The 15,659-nt window shown below is 38.6% G+C and overlaps 1 pseudogene; it reads left to right on the top strand.

The window, feature by feature from the left end:
* The first annotated feature begins 9,524 nt into the window (after positions 1-9,524).
* On the top strand, positions 9,525-13,621 carry LOC129887143 (uncharacterized; annotated as a pseudogene).
* The last annotated feature ends 2,038 nt before the right edge of the window (positions 13,622-15,659 follow it).

Here is a 15,659-nt window from a genome sequence, read left to right as displayed (position 1 = left end):
GGCAAAGATTTGCAAGTTGCAACGACGGCAGCTCCAAGATTCGTATATTTATTTTAAAAGTTTTTCTTATTGGTTAAACTAAAAATCGAACCGTTAAAGACTAAAAATCGATAAATCTAAAATCTATAATAAATATCTTATTAATTTGATTATCGATTTAGTGTATTTAAAAACAGAATCGATAATACTTAAAATCGAACCGAATCGACCGATAGGGAGAAGAGACCCATTTGATTAAAACTCATTACTGTAATTGAAATTCAAGACACACTTCTTCGAAGTATTATATGTATAAATTAAAAAAAATATCATTGTACAATAACTAAGAAGAAGAAGAAAAGAAATAATTTTGTATAACATTACTTAATATTGAATATCAATTAGATATTCTTCTTCTAAAAGTGAATACATGTTAAACAAGAGCGACTAAATAGGGTGTTTCGTGAAATTTTTACGAGTATATATCAACTCATTAGGTCCATAGGCCCAAACTCAACAAATTGATGACTTTGCTCTATTTGGGCTATATATTGGGTTTTATTTCGACTACAAAATTATTCCCTCTAACAAATTCAAAGATAGAAGAAATGTGGATGCCTTTATTTTGATGCTACTTAATTTTCAAATTTAATTAAAGAAAAACAATCTTAAACCAATTTGATCCAATTCTTCTAATCCTTGTTTGGTCAAGTTTCAAAATAATTAACATCTTGATTAATCTGTTTAAAAAGAGAGAGAAATCGAAAAGGTGATCTAGCGATTGAAAAAATAAAATGATAACGTTCAAATCAATGTTTGAATCCTAGTGAAGGTTAGACTAAATGAATCTTCGTATTTGCCTAACTAGTAATAGGTAGAATTATTCTACATTTATACTAATGGAAAGTACAAAACGTCAATGATTAGTCAAGATATGTGAAAGTTGACCAACTAGCTGAAAATGATGATGAAAAGTACGAGATGGTTTTTAGTAAATGATCTCTTAGCCCAAGTTCTCATAAATACCCATATATAGCTTCCGACATTTTCTTAGCCTACATTGTTTTGCTTTAAAAAAAACATGACATTCAAATTTCTTTTTCTCTCCTCCTTTCAATCAAGAAGATTAATAGTGTTTTCGTTAGGAATGGGTATAGTTTGGGCTAAACCCAAAATACAAAGTTTTTGGATATTTGATTTGGATTAACAATTTTATTTTAAAATTTATGAATTTCAAAATTTATTTTTAAAATTTATGGATATAGGATTTAGTACTATGAATTTTTGGATATTTAAAAATTCAAAAATTTTATACCTCATACTCAACCTACTCATATCATAATTCATATGTGTTCAATATGAATAAGTTCAATTTCTAAAGGTTCAATAGATTTATACTTTTACCCTACCCATTTTAATATTACATCCAATATGGAATTATATGACATAGCAGACAGTAAGGTGGTTGATGAGAGTAAAAGTCTTGAGTTTATTGGGTCTTTTTGAAATAATCTTGATTTATTTTGATCTTATATTGTGCAAATATTGCTAATTTCTTTGTTGAATGTGCCAGGAGAAGTTAGGCCCGGAATTAGAGCTAAACGAATCAAAAATATTAAAAATTATACTTTATAGGAGTGGAAAGGCTCATGTAATCGCACATCATCAAGTCTCAATTGCACAGGCAAAGAAGAATGGAAGTTGGCATTTGGCAGCCCTGCGCGGTCAGCTGAGCGAAGTTACTCCAGCCGCACGGTCGCGCAGAGCAGAATAAGTCCATTAAAGGTATCCTTGAGATTTTACAAAGGACTACCCCATGCTTTATAAGTTCAATTTGTTCCAAAGTTTAGGGCATTACGAGTGAAGTGGAAAAATCACAAGAAGCAAGAAAAAGAACGAAGAACGAGAAGGGTACACCACTCTAATCCAATACGGAAGTTAGGTTTAAGAGTTGTTTGTGATGTCTTTTAGTTTTCTCTATATTTTTGTAAATTTATTTATTTATATGGAGTAATTTCTAATTAGGGCAAGGACAATATAATGTAGGACTGTTACTATTGGATTATGCTTTTGTTCAGATGCATAGAACCGTGAAAGCGTTTGCATGGTCAGTCTTTAGGGAATAATTTACTGAGGTTTTCCCCCTTTCTTCCCTGCTTCGTGATATTACTATTGACTTTTGGGGTGACAATTAAGCCAAAGATGAACTCTCCCTTAGATAGATTCGTCGGAATTTGCCCCAAGATCGAACCCAGCAGTATACACACAAGAATTTCTCCCTATTATCTTATCAAAAACAAACATGCACATCACAAAGATTTGTTCATCATCCACATTAAATCAATAGCTCATGATAAATAAGAACACAATTTAGGAATAACTAAAGCATTGAGTCCCCATAAACTCAATCTAATAGTCAGAACAATTATGAAATATAGACACACAATTTAGCAACAACTAAAGAACTGAGTCCCCATAAACTCAATTTAATAGTTAAAATAATTATGATCACAAGTACAACATAGACCGGACTCCCAGTCTTAAGTCTTAACTTAATAAATTCATGACATCGCATTAAGGCCCTTAACATAATTTCAAGATCAACCCAAGCAATGCATAGACAGCAATTCAGCGTCACATTGTTTAAAATCAGTTATGAAACATGTTAAGAAAATATTTCATGACAATAAATTTTGCTATTATGCAACAATAGCGTTTTTCTCACATGGTTCCTAACCAATCCTGATTGTCCTAAAATTAGAGTTTCTCTACAGTCATAAATTATTATTTTTTCTTACCATATTTATCAATGGTAAGTCCAGGCATAAATAAGAGTTGTATTTTCTCACACAAGTATATCACTTAACACATCAGAAAATCATTCATTAATCACATTACAGTTTATCACTAGACAATTGCACACAATAAATTTATGATCCTTTTTCTGACAAAAAGTTCGCAGAAATCCAAGCAATCATATCGCACATAATTTCAATCATTCAGGCAAGTACCTTTCGCACATAGATATTTATTTCAGGCAACATAAAATTCGCAACACAACGTATTATTCGTGCACGCACAATTCACACATCATATTATTCATGTAAGTATAATTCACACTCTAGTGGTTATACATGCAACACTATGCACATAATCACAATTTTAAGCTACATCACATAAGCAAATCAAAGTTATTAACTTAATTTGCTTCATTGATGCATTCTTATTGAGACTTTCACTCATAGAGAAGAAAATCTATTTATAGATGGAATCAAATATGCAGTATTTACAGACAAAAGTATTCGGTTATTGAGAAAAAATAAATAGACTTCCGTAGCTAGAAAAATCAATTGTTTTTTTGCATTTACTCAACCTCTAAGGCCAGATACTAATTAGAACCTTCTCGGTTCTAATTTCTCTTGTTTGTGTTCCTTCAACCGCGACAACGATATCAAATTTACTTCGTTGAGATACCAATTAGAATTTGAAGATACCAATTAGACTTAACTGATACCACAAGCGACAAACTGCACAAAAGGAGAGAAGAAATGAAACAACTTCTTAGAATTCTTCATAGATTTTCAAAGCATAGATGTGGATGTCAACACATCAATCTGCCTGAGTCTATTCCACACTTGCTCTTGTACTGAAAGACCGGTAACCTCGCTATGATACCAATTTGTCACGACCCAACTCATCGGTCCATGCGGGCACCTACTCTAACACCTAGTGTAACACCCCTCAAAATTTTTCTCTAAGATTCGGACCTTCCTTGTACACGTGTAGGGTCAATCATGTTTATTTCGAAGTATGTGCTTGGGTTAAGATGAGTCCCTGAGAAATTGACGAGTGTTGGAGGTGATGTGGGGTCACAAAGGACCCCTAGGACCAAGCTAAGTCCAAAAGGTTCATCGTGGCTAAGTTTTAGGATGAGTTCGTATATGGGGTCGACTTCTAATGACCCTATCTTTTGAAAGATGACAATCTGGGTGGTCCACGACCCATCAAATTAAAGGTCGTCGAATCTTCTTTCCAACGCCGCCAAGAATATAATTTTTGGAGTTTGGAGTCAAAAGATATGACGATCCTAAGATGAACTAGCACAGCAGGGACTTTCAGGCCTGGGTTGCATTTGCTGGAAAACTGGGCTTGGCGCCGCAGTGGCGCGATGCGCCACTATCGCGCCAGGAACAAGCCTCAGTAGTTTGTCCCCTGGCGCGGTGCGCCACTATGAGGTGTGCAGGGTTTTCAAGCCATTTTCCAGAACTCAGAAAATATTGGCCTTGGCGCTGTAAGGGCGCGATGCGCCACTATCGCGCCAAGAATGTGCCTCAGTAGTTTGGTCCTTGGCGCGGTGTGCCACTAGCCGATGTGCAGGTTTTTAGGCGAAATCTTCCTGGCGCTGCAATGGCGCGACGCGCCACTATCGCGCCAGGAGCATTTTAGCCTATTTTCAGAACTTTTTGAGTAGGGGCAATTTGGGAATTGTCCCAAATTATATATGTATCACCCTAGACCATTTTGGGGATCATATTTTACAGCTACTCTCTCTCTCTAAAAAGCCCTAGGAGTTCCTCTCTCTCTTTCTCTCTTCTTCTTCTTCTTCTCCATTTCAAACAAGAAGAGTTCCAAGTGTTGACACCCAATTTTGGCTCTCCGTACTCAAAATTAACGTCTTCAGGCTACTTGATCGTTAAAGAACACAAAATATAATATTTATTTTTACACATTTTTTTTAGTTTTTTTTATTTATAATTATCCTTATTTTTAGCATTTTCATGAATTTGTTTTCTCATTTTTTTTATAATTTATGAATAAGCATTCTTAGTTTCGTAAATAATAGGATTCTTATCCATGTTGACATCGATCCTCCACAATGCAAATTAATCATCGAGCTTCTCCAATTTTAAACAATTTGAAATAATTAATCTTTTAAAAATCCAAAAAAATATATTTTAAATACTTTAAAATAACTTTGTCATTTTATAATTTTTGAATGATATATATAGTTATATATAATAATTTATTACTTTTTATCATTATTCAAAAATAATCTGAAACATATTTTATTTTAATTAATTATTTCGTAAATTAGTGTTGACATCCAATTTTGACCGACCTATAACCCATTTTTCGATTGCTATTTAATTAAATGTGTATTCTTTAAATTTTTATTTATTGTATGTTTGAGCTTATATTTGGTATAATATTTAAAATTTTATTATTGTTATTATTATATAAATAATATTATTATTTACTTCATTGGTTATTAATTTAGAATATTGATTCCAATCATCCATCTTCTTTTGACTAATCCTACATAAAGAAAAAGGAAGACAATCTTGTTTTTTTTTTCTTCTTTCAAAAGAAGACTAACACATACTACTCTCTCTATTATCTTCTCTTTTCCTCCCTCACAAACACACCACTCTCTCCATTCTCTTCTCTTTTTCTTCCTAAAAATACACCACTTTCTCCATTATCTTCTCTTTTTCTCCCTCAAAAAGTCTCAAAAGAAGCTTGTCCTTTCATCTAGAACAAAGCAACTCCTCCCTTGTTGGTAAGTAAATCGAAATCGATTTTTGAAACTGCATAGCTGTTAGTAATTTTGGCGTATCTCATTGTATAGATCTTTGTTTTTAGTAAATAAATATGTTTTGGAAAGATGAAACACGTACCTACAACTTTTATGTTTATGTTGGAGCCTAGATCTGCTGTTATTAGGTCGAAAAATAGGACGCAACATAGGACAAATTTTTGTCCAGATTTTTATTTAAAATTTTAGCATGTACAACCGCTAGTATTTTGATCATATCTTTTTGTACAAAATATATTTTGTGCTGATTCTTTTCTTTTTGCAAGCTTAAGACATATATCTACAACTTTCATGAAGGACACAAAGTCCAGTTTTGCCGTTTGGAGTTTCAAATTTTAGGTACAACATGAGGTACATATTTGGTCGGATTTACTGTTTTGATAGCCTTAAGTGTTGTTGTTTGTTGTTGTTGTTGTTGTTGTTGTATAGCCTTAAGTGATAATATGAAATATTACTTCAAATTTATATATAGTTCAAATTGTAATTGGCCAATGAAAAATCTTTTCCGTCGATTTTCGAGGCCTCCCCATAAAAAAAAGACAAAAATTTTAGTTTAAGTTTATATTTTACGTTATATTTTGCAAGCTAAAACAAAGTCCAATAGTGTTAAATCAATAACCTCCGGAGTAGTTCCATCTTCGGGAAACAACAACTAGCTATCGCGATGGTAAATCCGGTAAGAAACTAACAAGTAACAACTATATCTCTCCTTTGTTTTATGTAACGACCTGTTAGGTAATTTCAAAAAAAAAAAAAAAAAAAAAAAAAAAAAAACTAGCCCTTCCTTTTTCATAAAAGACCCTTTTCGTATATTTAAGTTGAAAATTTTGGACCTTTAGGTAACTTTGGTTAATTAGTTGAGGGGTAACTTTAGGTAACTAATCTAATTGATGGACTAAATTATTAATTTAGTTAATATATTATACCATTTATCCCATATTTATGAAAGTTAATTTGTGGTAAACGGAGGTTACAATATTATTTTCATACTCACGGCGCCGCAGCAGAGTTCTCTCGACAACAGGTTTTCCTTTACATAATTTATTCCTATGATTTATCAATACCAACGAGAGGGTGATTGGAAGTTAGGCTGTGGGAGTCGTGTGCCTTGTTTATTCTTTCAAGTGTCTTTAAAAGTTAATAGGAATTTGGATAAGAATGATTGTCATATGTGATAACATTGTTTATGGTCATTAATCAAGGAAACAATACTGGTTGTAGCGCATGCCTGCAATGGTATTAATTTTCGTGCTAAAGGTTTTGTACATTAGTTCATAATAGTAGTTTTAGTTTTAAATTTTTGTTCTTCTAATTATCACATTATAATTCAAGTTTTAATATGTTGAGATAAGTAATTAAATAGTAGGTGTATTGTACTATATGAATACCATTAAATTTATGTTATTGGAGGAAATAGGGCTTAACCCTAGGCTTGAGATTTAGGGAATGAAGTATAGATTTGGATGAGTTTTTGGTACTAGGCTAGACATATAGTAATATAGGTATTGTTAGTTTCGAAACCTTATTGTAATTATCTATTTGACTAGATTACATTGATTTGGAGGCTCAACGAAAAGGGAAGGCTCAAGTCCCGCAGTAATTGCTCGATTAATTAAGGCAAGTGAATTTCTAAACCTTAGTTTAAGCTTATAGATGCTTGTATTTCCGTGTCATATATACTAGGGAGTAATGAAAATTGGACTGGATTATTGACTGTATGATTGACCTTAAAAAAATGAAGATGAGGGGTATAAAATGGTGATCTAATGACATGTATTGGTGGAATTGATATGTTGTGATTTTGGGCATGTGAAATGACTATGTTGATGTGAGATAGGAAAAATTATTGTTGTTGTCATGTTATTATCGTGAATTATATAAACATGAATTGATTGCATTGGTTCTGACATATTGTGTTGAGACTGAAAATGATATGAAACAAAAGGGGTCGGGCCACACGCTCCGTGGCAGGTATATGAAACAAAGGGGTCGGGCCACACGCTCCGTGGCAAGTATTATGAAATAAAGGGGTCGGGCCACACGCTCCGTGGCAAGATATATATGTTGAGGGGACGGGCCACACGTTCCGTGGCAGGTTACATGGACAGAAATGTCCCCCATGGGTTCCGGACTGTGATTCAGCGGATGTGTACCGATAGGACAGACATGCATCATTTCATTGCATTGCATTGCACCTTTCTGACATTTGTGAATTTGTGTTTACCCCTATATTGCTCTGTGTATGTTGAACTTGACTTGGTATGATTCATTGATGAGAATTTGTGGACTGTATTACTGTTGTTATCGCACAAGTGTAGAGTTAGGCTGATTTTATGCAGGTTGTAGTTAAGGAGGTTCGGTTGGGAGGACAGGAGTACTTGTATCTATTAAGCTTTGCTTAGTTTTAGTTATCCACTTGCTGAGTACCGTGTTGTTTGGTACTCACCCCTTGCTTCCACACTTGTGTAGGTTGTGAGCCCGGACCTGCTTGATCTTCTAGCATTTTCTACTACATCCGAGGCCATCATTCCGAGTGTCGAGGTAGCTGTTACATCTATCTAGCGGACACCTCTTGCTCTTTTCTTATGTTTTAGTCCTATTCTAGAGACAAAGACATTATGACTGTATTTCTTGTCGTACTTCGATAATAAATTAGTGGCTTGTACACGTGACAACCAATCTTGGGGGATGTTGAGTTTCTTTTACGTGTTTTCGCTTAAGTTAAATTTTGATTCTTTTCTTTTTCTTCTGCATCTACTTTCGTTGGGTATTAGGCTGACTTATCTCGGTGGGTTGAGATGAGTGCCATCACACCCGGATTCGGGTCGTGACAAAGATGGTATCAGAGCCCCAGGTTCATAGGTCTCACGTGTATACAAGCCAAGTTTAAGTAGAGTCTTGCAGATCGGTACGGAGACGTCTGTACTTATCTTCGAGAGGCTATGAGAACTTTTAGGAAATTTTCCCTTTGTTCTTTCACTTTGTATCGTGCGTGTTGTGTTGGTACTGAATTTTTGCGTGTCCCTTATAACAGATGGCCAGGACCAGAATTACGACTAGAGGTAGAGGAAGGGAGGCACTTCCCGAGGGTGATGTTGGGACCCCAACTAGGGGTAGGGATAGAGGCCGGACTAGAGGTCGTGGTCGGGGTATGGCGACAGGCAGAGGTCGTGCCCGAGGGGCGGCGCCAGCTAGAGGTCGTACTAGAGAGGCTTCTCTTGAGCCACAAATTGATGGTAGAGAGGAACAGGTCCCTCAAGAGTCTGCTACTGCACCATTGCTTCAGGCCACTTTGATACGAGTATTGGATGCGCTCGAAGGATTTAATCAGAGTGTGAGGGTGAATGGTACACCTGAGGGTTCTCAGACTAGAGCAGGAGCTCAGACCCCACGGCAGCATCAGATTCCAATTGTTCAGGGTCTGGTGGACCAGCCACCTACGGGCCCTAGAGCGGATGAGGATGGAATACAGGTAGGAGGAGCCCAGGTTGCACCTGTGCTCATGTTGACTGACGACGAGCAACGCCGATATGAGAGGTTCCGAAAAATGGACCCTCCACAATTTCAGGGTGGGAAGACTGAGGATGCACACGAGTTTTTGACCATGTGTCGAGAGTTGTTGGAGACAGTAGGGTTAGCTGATACTCATGGAGTTCGTTATACTACACTACAGTTGCGTGGACCAGCCAGAGAGTGGTGGAGAGTGTATACGAGTTCCAAACCAGTTGGGTCACCCCAGATGACTTGGGATGAGTTTGCTAGTGCCTTTTATGACCGTTTCATCCCCTGGAGTGTGAAGGAAGAGAGCCGATTACGGTTTGAGAATTTGAGACAGGAAGGACTTACAGTTGCTGAATATGAGACTCGTTTCTACCAGTTGTCCAGACATGCCATGGCTGTCCTTCCTGATGAGACAGAGCGGATTCGCAGATTTGTGAGAGGACTGAACTATACTATTCGTACAGCAGTTTTTCGACCGGCCCGTGAGGGCGCTTCTTTCCAGTCCATTGTGGGTGCTGCCAAGGAGGCGGAGTTGATGGAGAGAGAGGAGTTCGGGGACCCCAAGAGGGCCCGTGCTTCTGGTCAGTTTTCGGGTACCTCATCTGGAGGTAGAGGGTCCTATAGAGGAGGTGGTTCCTTTCAGCGTAGAGGACCAGTTCATGCATTTATGCCAGCTTCTGAGGATGGTCAGACACCTCGTGGTTCCTACAGTACAGGTCAGAGTTACCAGGGGTCACAACAGAGGCCGATGAGCCGGGGTAGTTATACAAGTTCTGCAGGTTCATCGCAGAGGTTTTCACACGGAAGAGTATGTTATACTTGTGGTGATCCAGATCATCTTTCATGGCAGTGTACATCTCAGGGTCGAGGAGGCACCCAGCTTAGTTCTTCAGTTTCAGTTAGAGGACCAGCGTCGCCGGTCAGAGGTCGAGGTAGAGCCCAGACTAGTAGAGGTGGTCGCACTCCTGGTAGGGGTGCTAGTGGTGCTATAGCCCCTCAGGGAGGAGGTAGAGGTGTTGGGCAGGTCGGAGGTGGTAGGGGAGCTCAGTGTTATGCTTTTCCAGGAAGACCCGAGGCTGAGGCTTCCAATGCCGTTATCACAGGTATTGTCCCAGTCTGTCATCGACCTGCATCTGTATTATTTGATCCAGGATCTACATTTTCTTATGTGTCTGCCTAGTTTGCATCTAACTTTGATTTGACATATGATCGTATGTCCGTGCCCGTTCATGTTTCTACACCCGTGGGTGAACCCTTAGTGGTGGATCGAGTATATCGATCCTGTCTTATTTCCTTGGCCGGGTATGATACTTGGGTAGATATGATTATTCTGGGGATGGTAGATTTTGATGTGATATTGGGTATGAATTGGCTTTCTCCCCATCGTGCTATTCTCGATTGTTATGCTAAAACTGTTACCTTAGCGATACCTGGTGCCCCGAGGATTGAGTGGAAGGGTACTAGTGGCTCCTATCCCGGTAAGGTTATCTCATATATTCGTGCTCAGAGGTTGATTAATAGAGGGTGTATGTCTTATTTAGCCTTTATTCGGGATACCAGTATTGAGTCACCTCCTATAGATACTGTTCCAGTGGTTAAGGAGTTTTCTGATGTATTTCCTACTGATCTTCCTGGTATTCCTCCGGATAGGGATATTGATTTTGCTATTGACTTAGAGCCTGGCACTAAACCCATTTCTATTCCTCCATATCGCATGGCTCCAGTTGAATTGAAGGAGTTGAAGGATCAGTTGCAAGACTTGTTGAGTAAGGGGTTTATTCGCCCTAGTGTGTCTCCTTGGGGTGCACCGGTTCTGTTTGTAAAAAACAAGGATGGGACTATGAGGATGTGTATCGATTACAGGCAGTTGAACAAGGTAACTATTAAAAATAAATATCCTCTTCCCCATATTGATGATTTATTTGATCAGCTACAGGGAGCGGCATTGTTTTCCAAAATAGACTTGAGGTCCGGTTATCATCAGATGAAGATTAGGGCATCCGATATTCCTAAGACAGCTTTTCGGACTCGTTATGGTCACTACGAGTTTTTGGTGATGTCATTTGGGTTGACGAATGCCCCCGCAGCATTCATGGAGTTGATGAATGGAGTGTTTCGCCCATACTTAGATTCTTTTGTGATAGTATTCATTGATGACATCTTGGTGTATTCCAAAACTGAGGCAGATCATGTCCGTCATTTGAGGTTGGTACTTCAGAAATTGAGGGAAGAAAAATTGTATGCAAAGTTCTCCAAGTGTGAATTTTGGCTTAATTCTGTTACATTCTTAGGACACGTGGTGTCCAAGGAGGGGATTAGAGTGGATCCAGCTAAGATTGAGGCAGTTAGAGGTTGGACAAGGCCTACTTCTCCTACTGAGATTCGTAGTTTTGTAGGGTTAGCCGGTTATTACAGGCGGTTTGTGCAGGGCTTCTCCACTATTGCAGCTCCACTGACTAGATTGACTCAGAAGGACGTGTATTTTCATTGGTCCGATGAATGTGAAGCAAGCTTCCAAAAGCTCAAGAATTTATTGACCTCAGCTCCTATTTTGATGCTACCCGAGGAAGGTGTGGGATTTACTATATATTGTGATGCTTCTGGTGTTGGTTTAGGTGGTGTGTTGATGCAGAAGGGGAAAGTGGTTGCCTATGCCTCAAGACAGTTGAAGGCCCATGAGAAAAACTATCCTACTCATGATTTAGAGTTAGCAGCTGTGGTTTTCGTGCTTAAGTTATGGCGTCATTACCTATACGGTGTGCATTGCGAGGTCTTCACCGATCATAGGAGTCTTCAGTATATATTCAGTCAGAGGGATCTGAACTTAAGGCAACGTAGATGGCTTGAGTTACTGAAGGACTACGACATGACTATTTTGTACCACCCAAGAAAAGCCAATGTGGTGGCGGATGCCTTGAGCAGGAAGTCCTCTAGTATGGGGAGTCTTGCCGCGATCCGAGTTGAGGAGCGACCATTAGCTAGAGATGTTCAGAGGCTAGCTAATAACCTTGTCCGGTTGCAGATTTCAGAGGATGGTGGTGTTCTTGCCTTTATGGAGGCACGTTCTTCCTTGATTGACCAGATTCGGGAGAGACAGTTTCAGGATGAGAAGTTATGTATCATTCGAGACAAGGTATTAAGAGGTGAAGCTAAGGAGGCGATACTTGATTCGGAAGGTGTACTGAGGATTGACGGCAGAATTTGTGTGCCTAAGGTGGGTGACCTAACTAGACTTATTTTGGAAGAGGCTCATTGTTCAAGGTATTCCATCCATCCAGGAGCAGCCAAGATGTATCATGATCTGTGCCAGCACTATTGGTGGTGTGGGATTAAGAAGGACATCGCAGAGTTCGTATCCAGGTGTTTGACTTGCCAGCAGGTAAAGTGTGAGCACCAGCGGCCTGGGGGTGTGAGTCAGAGGATGCCTATTCCCACTTGGAAGTGGGAAATGATCACCATGGACTTCATTGTGGGTTTACCTCCCACCGTTGGTGGCTACGACTCTATATGGGTGGTGGTTGACAGACTAACCAAGTCCGCCCATTTTATTCCAGTTAAAGTAAGGTACACAGCGGATAAACTAGCCCAGTTGTATATTAGCCATATCGTTCGGCTTCATGGTGTCCCAGTATCCATCATTTCGGATCGAGGTTCAGTATTTACTTCGCACTTTTGGCAGGCATTACAGCATGGTTTGGGCACTAGACTTGATATGAGTACTGCTTTTCACCCACAAACTGATGGTCAGTCCGAGCGGACAATCCAAGTGTTGGAGGACATGCTGCGAGCTTGTGTTATTGATTTTGGTGCTAGATGGGATCAACACTTACCCCTAGCGGAGTTTGCCTACAACAACAGTTATCACTCTAGTATTCAGATGGCTCCATTTGAGGCTCTGTATGGTAGGCGGTGTCGATCTCCTATTGGATGGTTTGACTTAGCTGATATGGACTCCTTGGATACAGACTTGCTTAGAGATGCTATGGAGCAGGTTCGTAGGATTCAGGGTAGACTCTTGACAGCCCAGAGTAGGCAGAAGAGTTATGCAGACCGGAGAGTTCGACCATTGGAGTTCATGGTGGGCGATCATGTTTGGCTTCGAGTGTCGCCCATGAAGGGCGTGATGCGGTTCGGAAGAAAGGGCAAGCTCAGCCCTCGTTTCATTGGCCCATTTGAGATTTTGGCGTGAGTTGGAGAGGTGGCCTATAGATTGGCCTTGCCACCTAGCTTATCGGCTGTGCATAACGTATTTCATATTTCCATGCTTCGGAAGTATGTTCCGGATGAGTCTCATGTGTTATCACTCGATTCAGTAGAGTTAGGTCCAGACCTGACATTTGAGGAGGAGCCTATAGCCATTCTAGATAGGCAGGTTCGTAAGCTTAGAACCAAGGAGATAGCTTCAGTGAAGGTACAATGGAAGCACCGTTCAACTAGAGAGGCAACTTGGGAAACAGAGGCTGATATGCGCGCTAGATATCCCCAGCTTTTTGAAGCTTCAGGTACTTATTTTACTTTATGTTCGAGGACGAACATGATTTTTAGTGGTGGATAATGTAACGACCTGTTAGGTAATTTCAAAAAAAAAAAAAAAAAAAAAAAAAAACTAGCCCTTCCTTTTTCATAAAAGACCCTTTTCGTATATTTAAGTTGAAAATTTTGGACCTTTAGGTAACTTTGGTTAATTAGTTGAGGGGTAACTTTAGGTAACTAATCTAATTGATGGACTAAATTATTAATTTAGTTAATATATTATACCATTTATCCCATATTTATGAAAGTTAATTTGTGGTAAACGGAGGTTACAATATTATTTTCATACTCACAGCGCCGCAGCAGAGTTCCCTCGACAACAGGTTCTCCTTTACATAATTTATTCCTATGATTTATCAATACCAACGAGAGGGTGATTGGAAGTTAGGCTGTGGGAGTCGTGTGCCTTGTTTATTCTTTCAAGTGTCTTTAAAAGTTAATAGGAATTTGGATAAGAATGATTGTCATATGTGATAACATTGTTTATGGTCATTAATCAAGGAAACAATACTGGTTGTAGCGCATGCCTGCAATGGTATTAATTTTCGTGCTAAAGGTTTTGTACATTAGTTCATAATAGTAGTTTTAGTTTTAAATTTTTGTTCTTCTAATTATCACATTATAATTCAAGTTTTAATATGTTGAGATAAGTAATTAAATAGTAGGTGTATTGTACTATATGAATACCATTAAATTTATGTTATTGGAGGAAATAGGGCTTAACCCTAGGCTTGAGATTTAGGGAATGAAGTATAGATTTGGATGAGTTTTTGGTACTAGGCTAGACATATAGTAATATAGGTATTGTTAGTTTCGAAACCTTATTGTAATTATCTATTTGACTAGATTACATTGATTTGGAGGCTCAACGAAAAGGGAAGGCTCAAGTCCCGCAGTAATTGCTCGATTAATTAAGGCAAGTGAATTTCTAAACCTCAGTTTAAGCTTATAGATGCTTGTATTTCCGTGTCATATATACTAGGGAGTAATGAAAATTGGACTGGATTATTGACTGTATGATTGACCTTAAAAAAATGAAGATGAGGGGTATAAAATGGTGATCTAATGACATGTATTGGTGGAATTGATATGTTGTGATTTTGGGCATGTGAAATGACTATGTTGATGTGAGATAGGAAAAATTATTGTTGTTGTCATGTTATTATCGTGAATTATATAAACATGAATTGATTGCATTGGTTCTGACATATTGTATTGAGACTGAAAATGATATGAAACAAAAGGGGTCGGGTCACACGCTCCGTGGCAGGTATATGAAACAAAGGGGTCGGGCCACACGCTCCGTGGCAAGTATTATGAAATAAAGGGGTCGAGCCACACGCTCCGTGGTAAGATATATATGTTGAGGGGACGGGCCACACGTTCCGTGGTAGGTTACATGGACAGAAATGTCCCCCATGGGTTCCGGACTGTGATTCAGCGGATGTGTACCGATAGGACAGACATGCATCATTTCATTGCATTGCATTGCACCTTTCTGACATTTGTGAATTTGTGTTTACCCCTATATTGCTCTGTGTATGTTGAACTTGACTTGGTATGATTCATTGATGAGAATTTGTGGACTGTATTACTGTTGTTATCGCACAAGTGTAGAGTTAGGCTGATTTTATGCAGGTTGTAGTTAAGGAGGTTCGGTTGGGAGGACAGGAGTACTTGTATCTATTAAGCTTTGCTTAGTTTTAGTTATCCACTTGTTGAGTACCGTGTTGTTTGGTACTCACCCCTTGCTTCCACACTTGTGTAGGTTGTGAGCCCGGACCTGCTTGATCTTCTAGCATTTTCTACTATATCCGAGGCCATCATTCCGAGTGTCGAGGTAGCTGTTACATCTATCTAGCGGACACCTCTTGCTCTTTTCTTATGTTTTAGTCCTATTCTAGAGACAAAGACATTATGACTGTATTTCTTGTCGTACTTCGATAATAAATTAGTGGCTTGTACACGTGACAACCAATCTTGGGGGATGTTGAGTTTCTTTTACGTGTTTTCGCTTAAGTTAAATTTTGATTCTTTTCTTTTTCTTCTG

Source organism: Solanum dulcamara, chromosome 1 (assembly GCF_947179165.1).
Source record: "Solanum dulcamara chromosome 1, daSolDulc1.2, whole genome shotgun sequence".
In the NCBI taxonomy this organism is placed as follows: Eukaryota; Viridiplantae; Streptophyta; class Magnoliopsida; order Solanales; family Solanaceae; genus Solanum; species Solanum dulcamara.
Note: the sequence above shows the minus strand (reverse complement) of the source record. Positions and strands in the feature narration are given on the sequence as shown.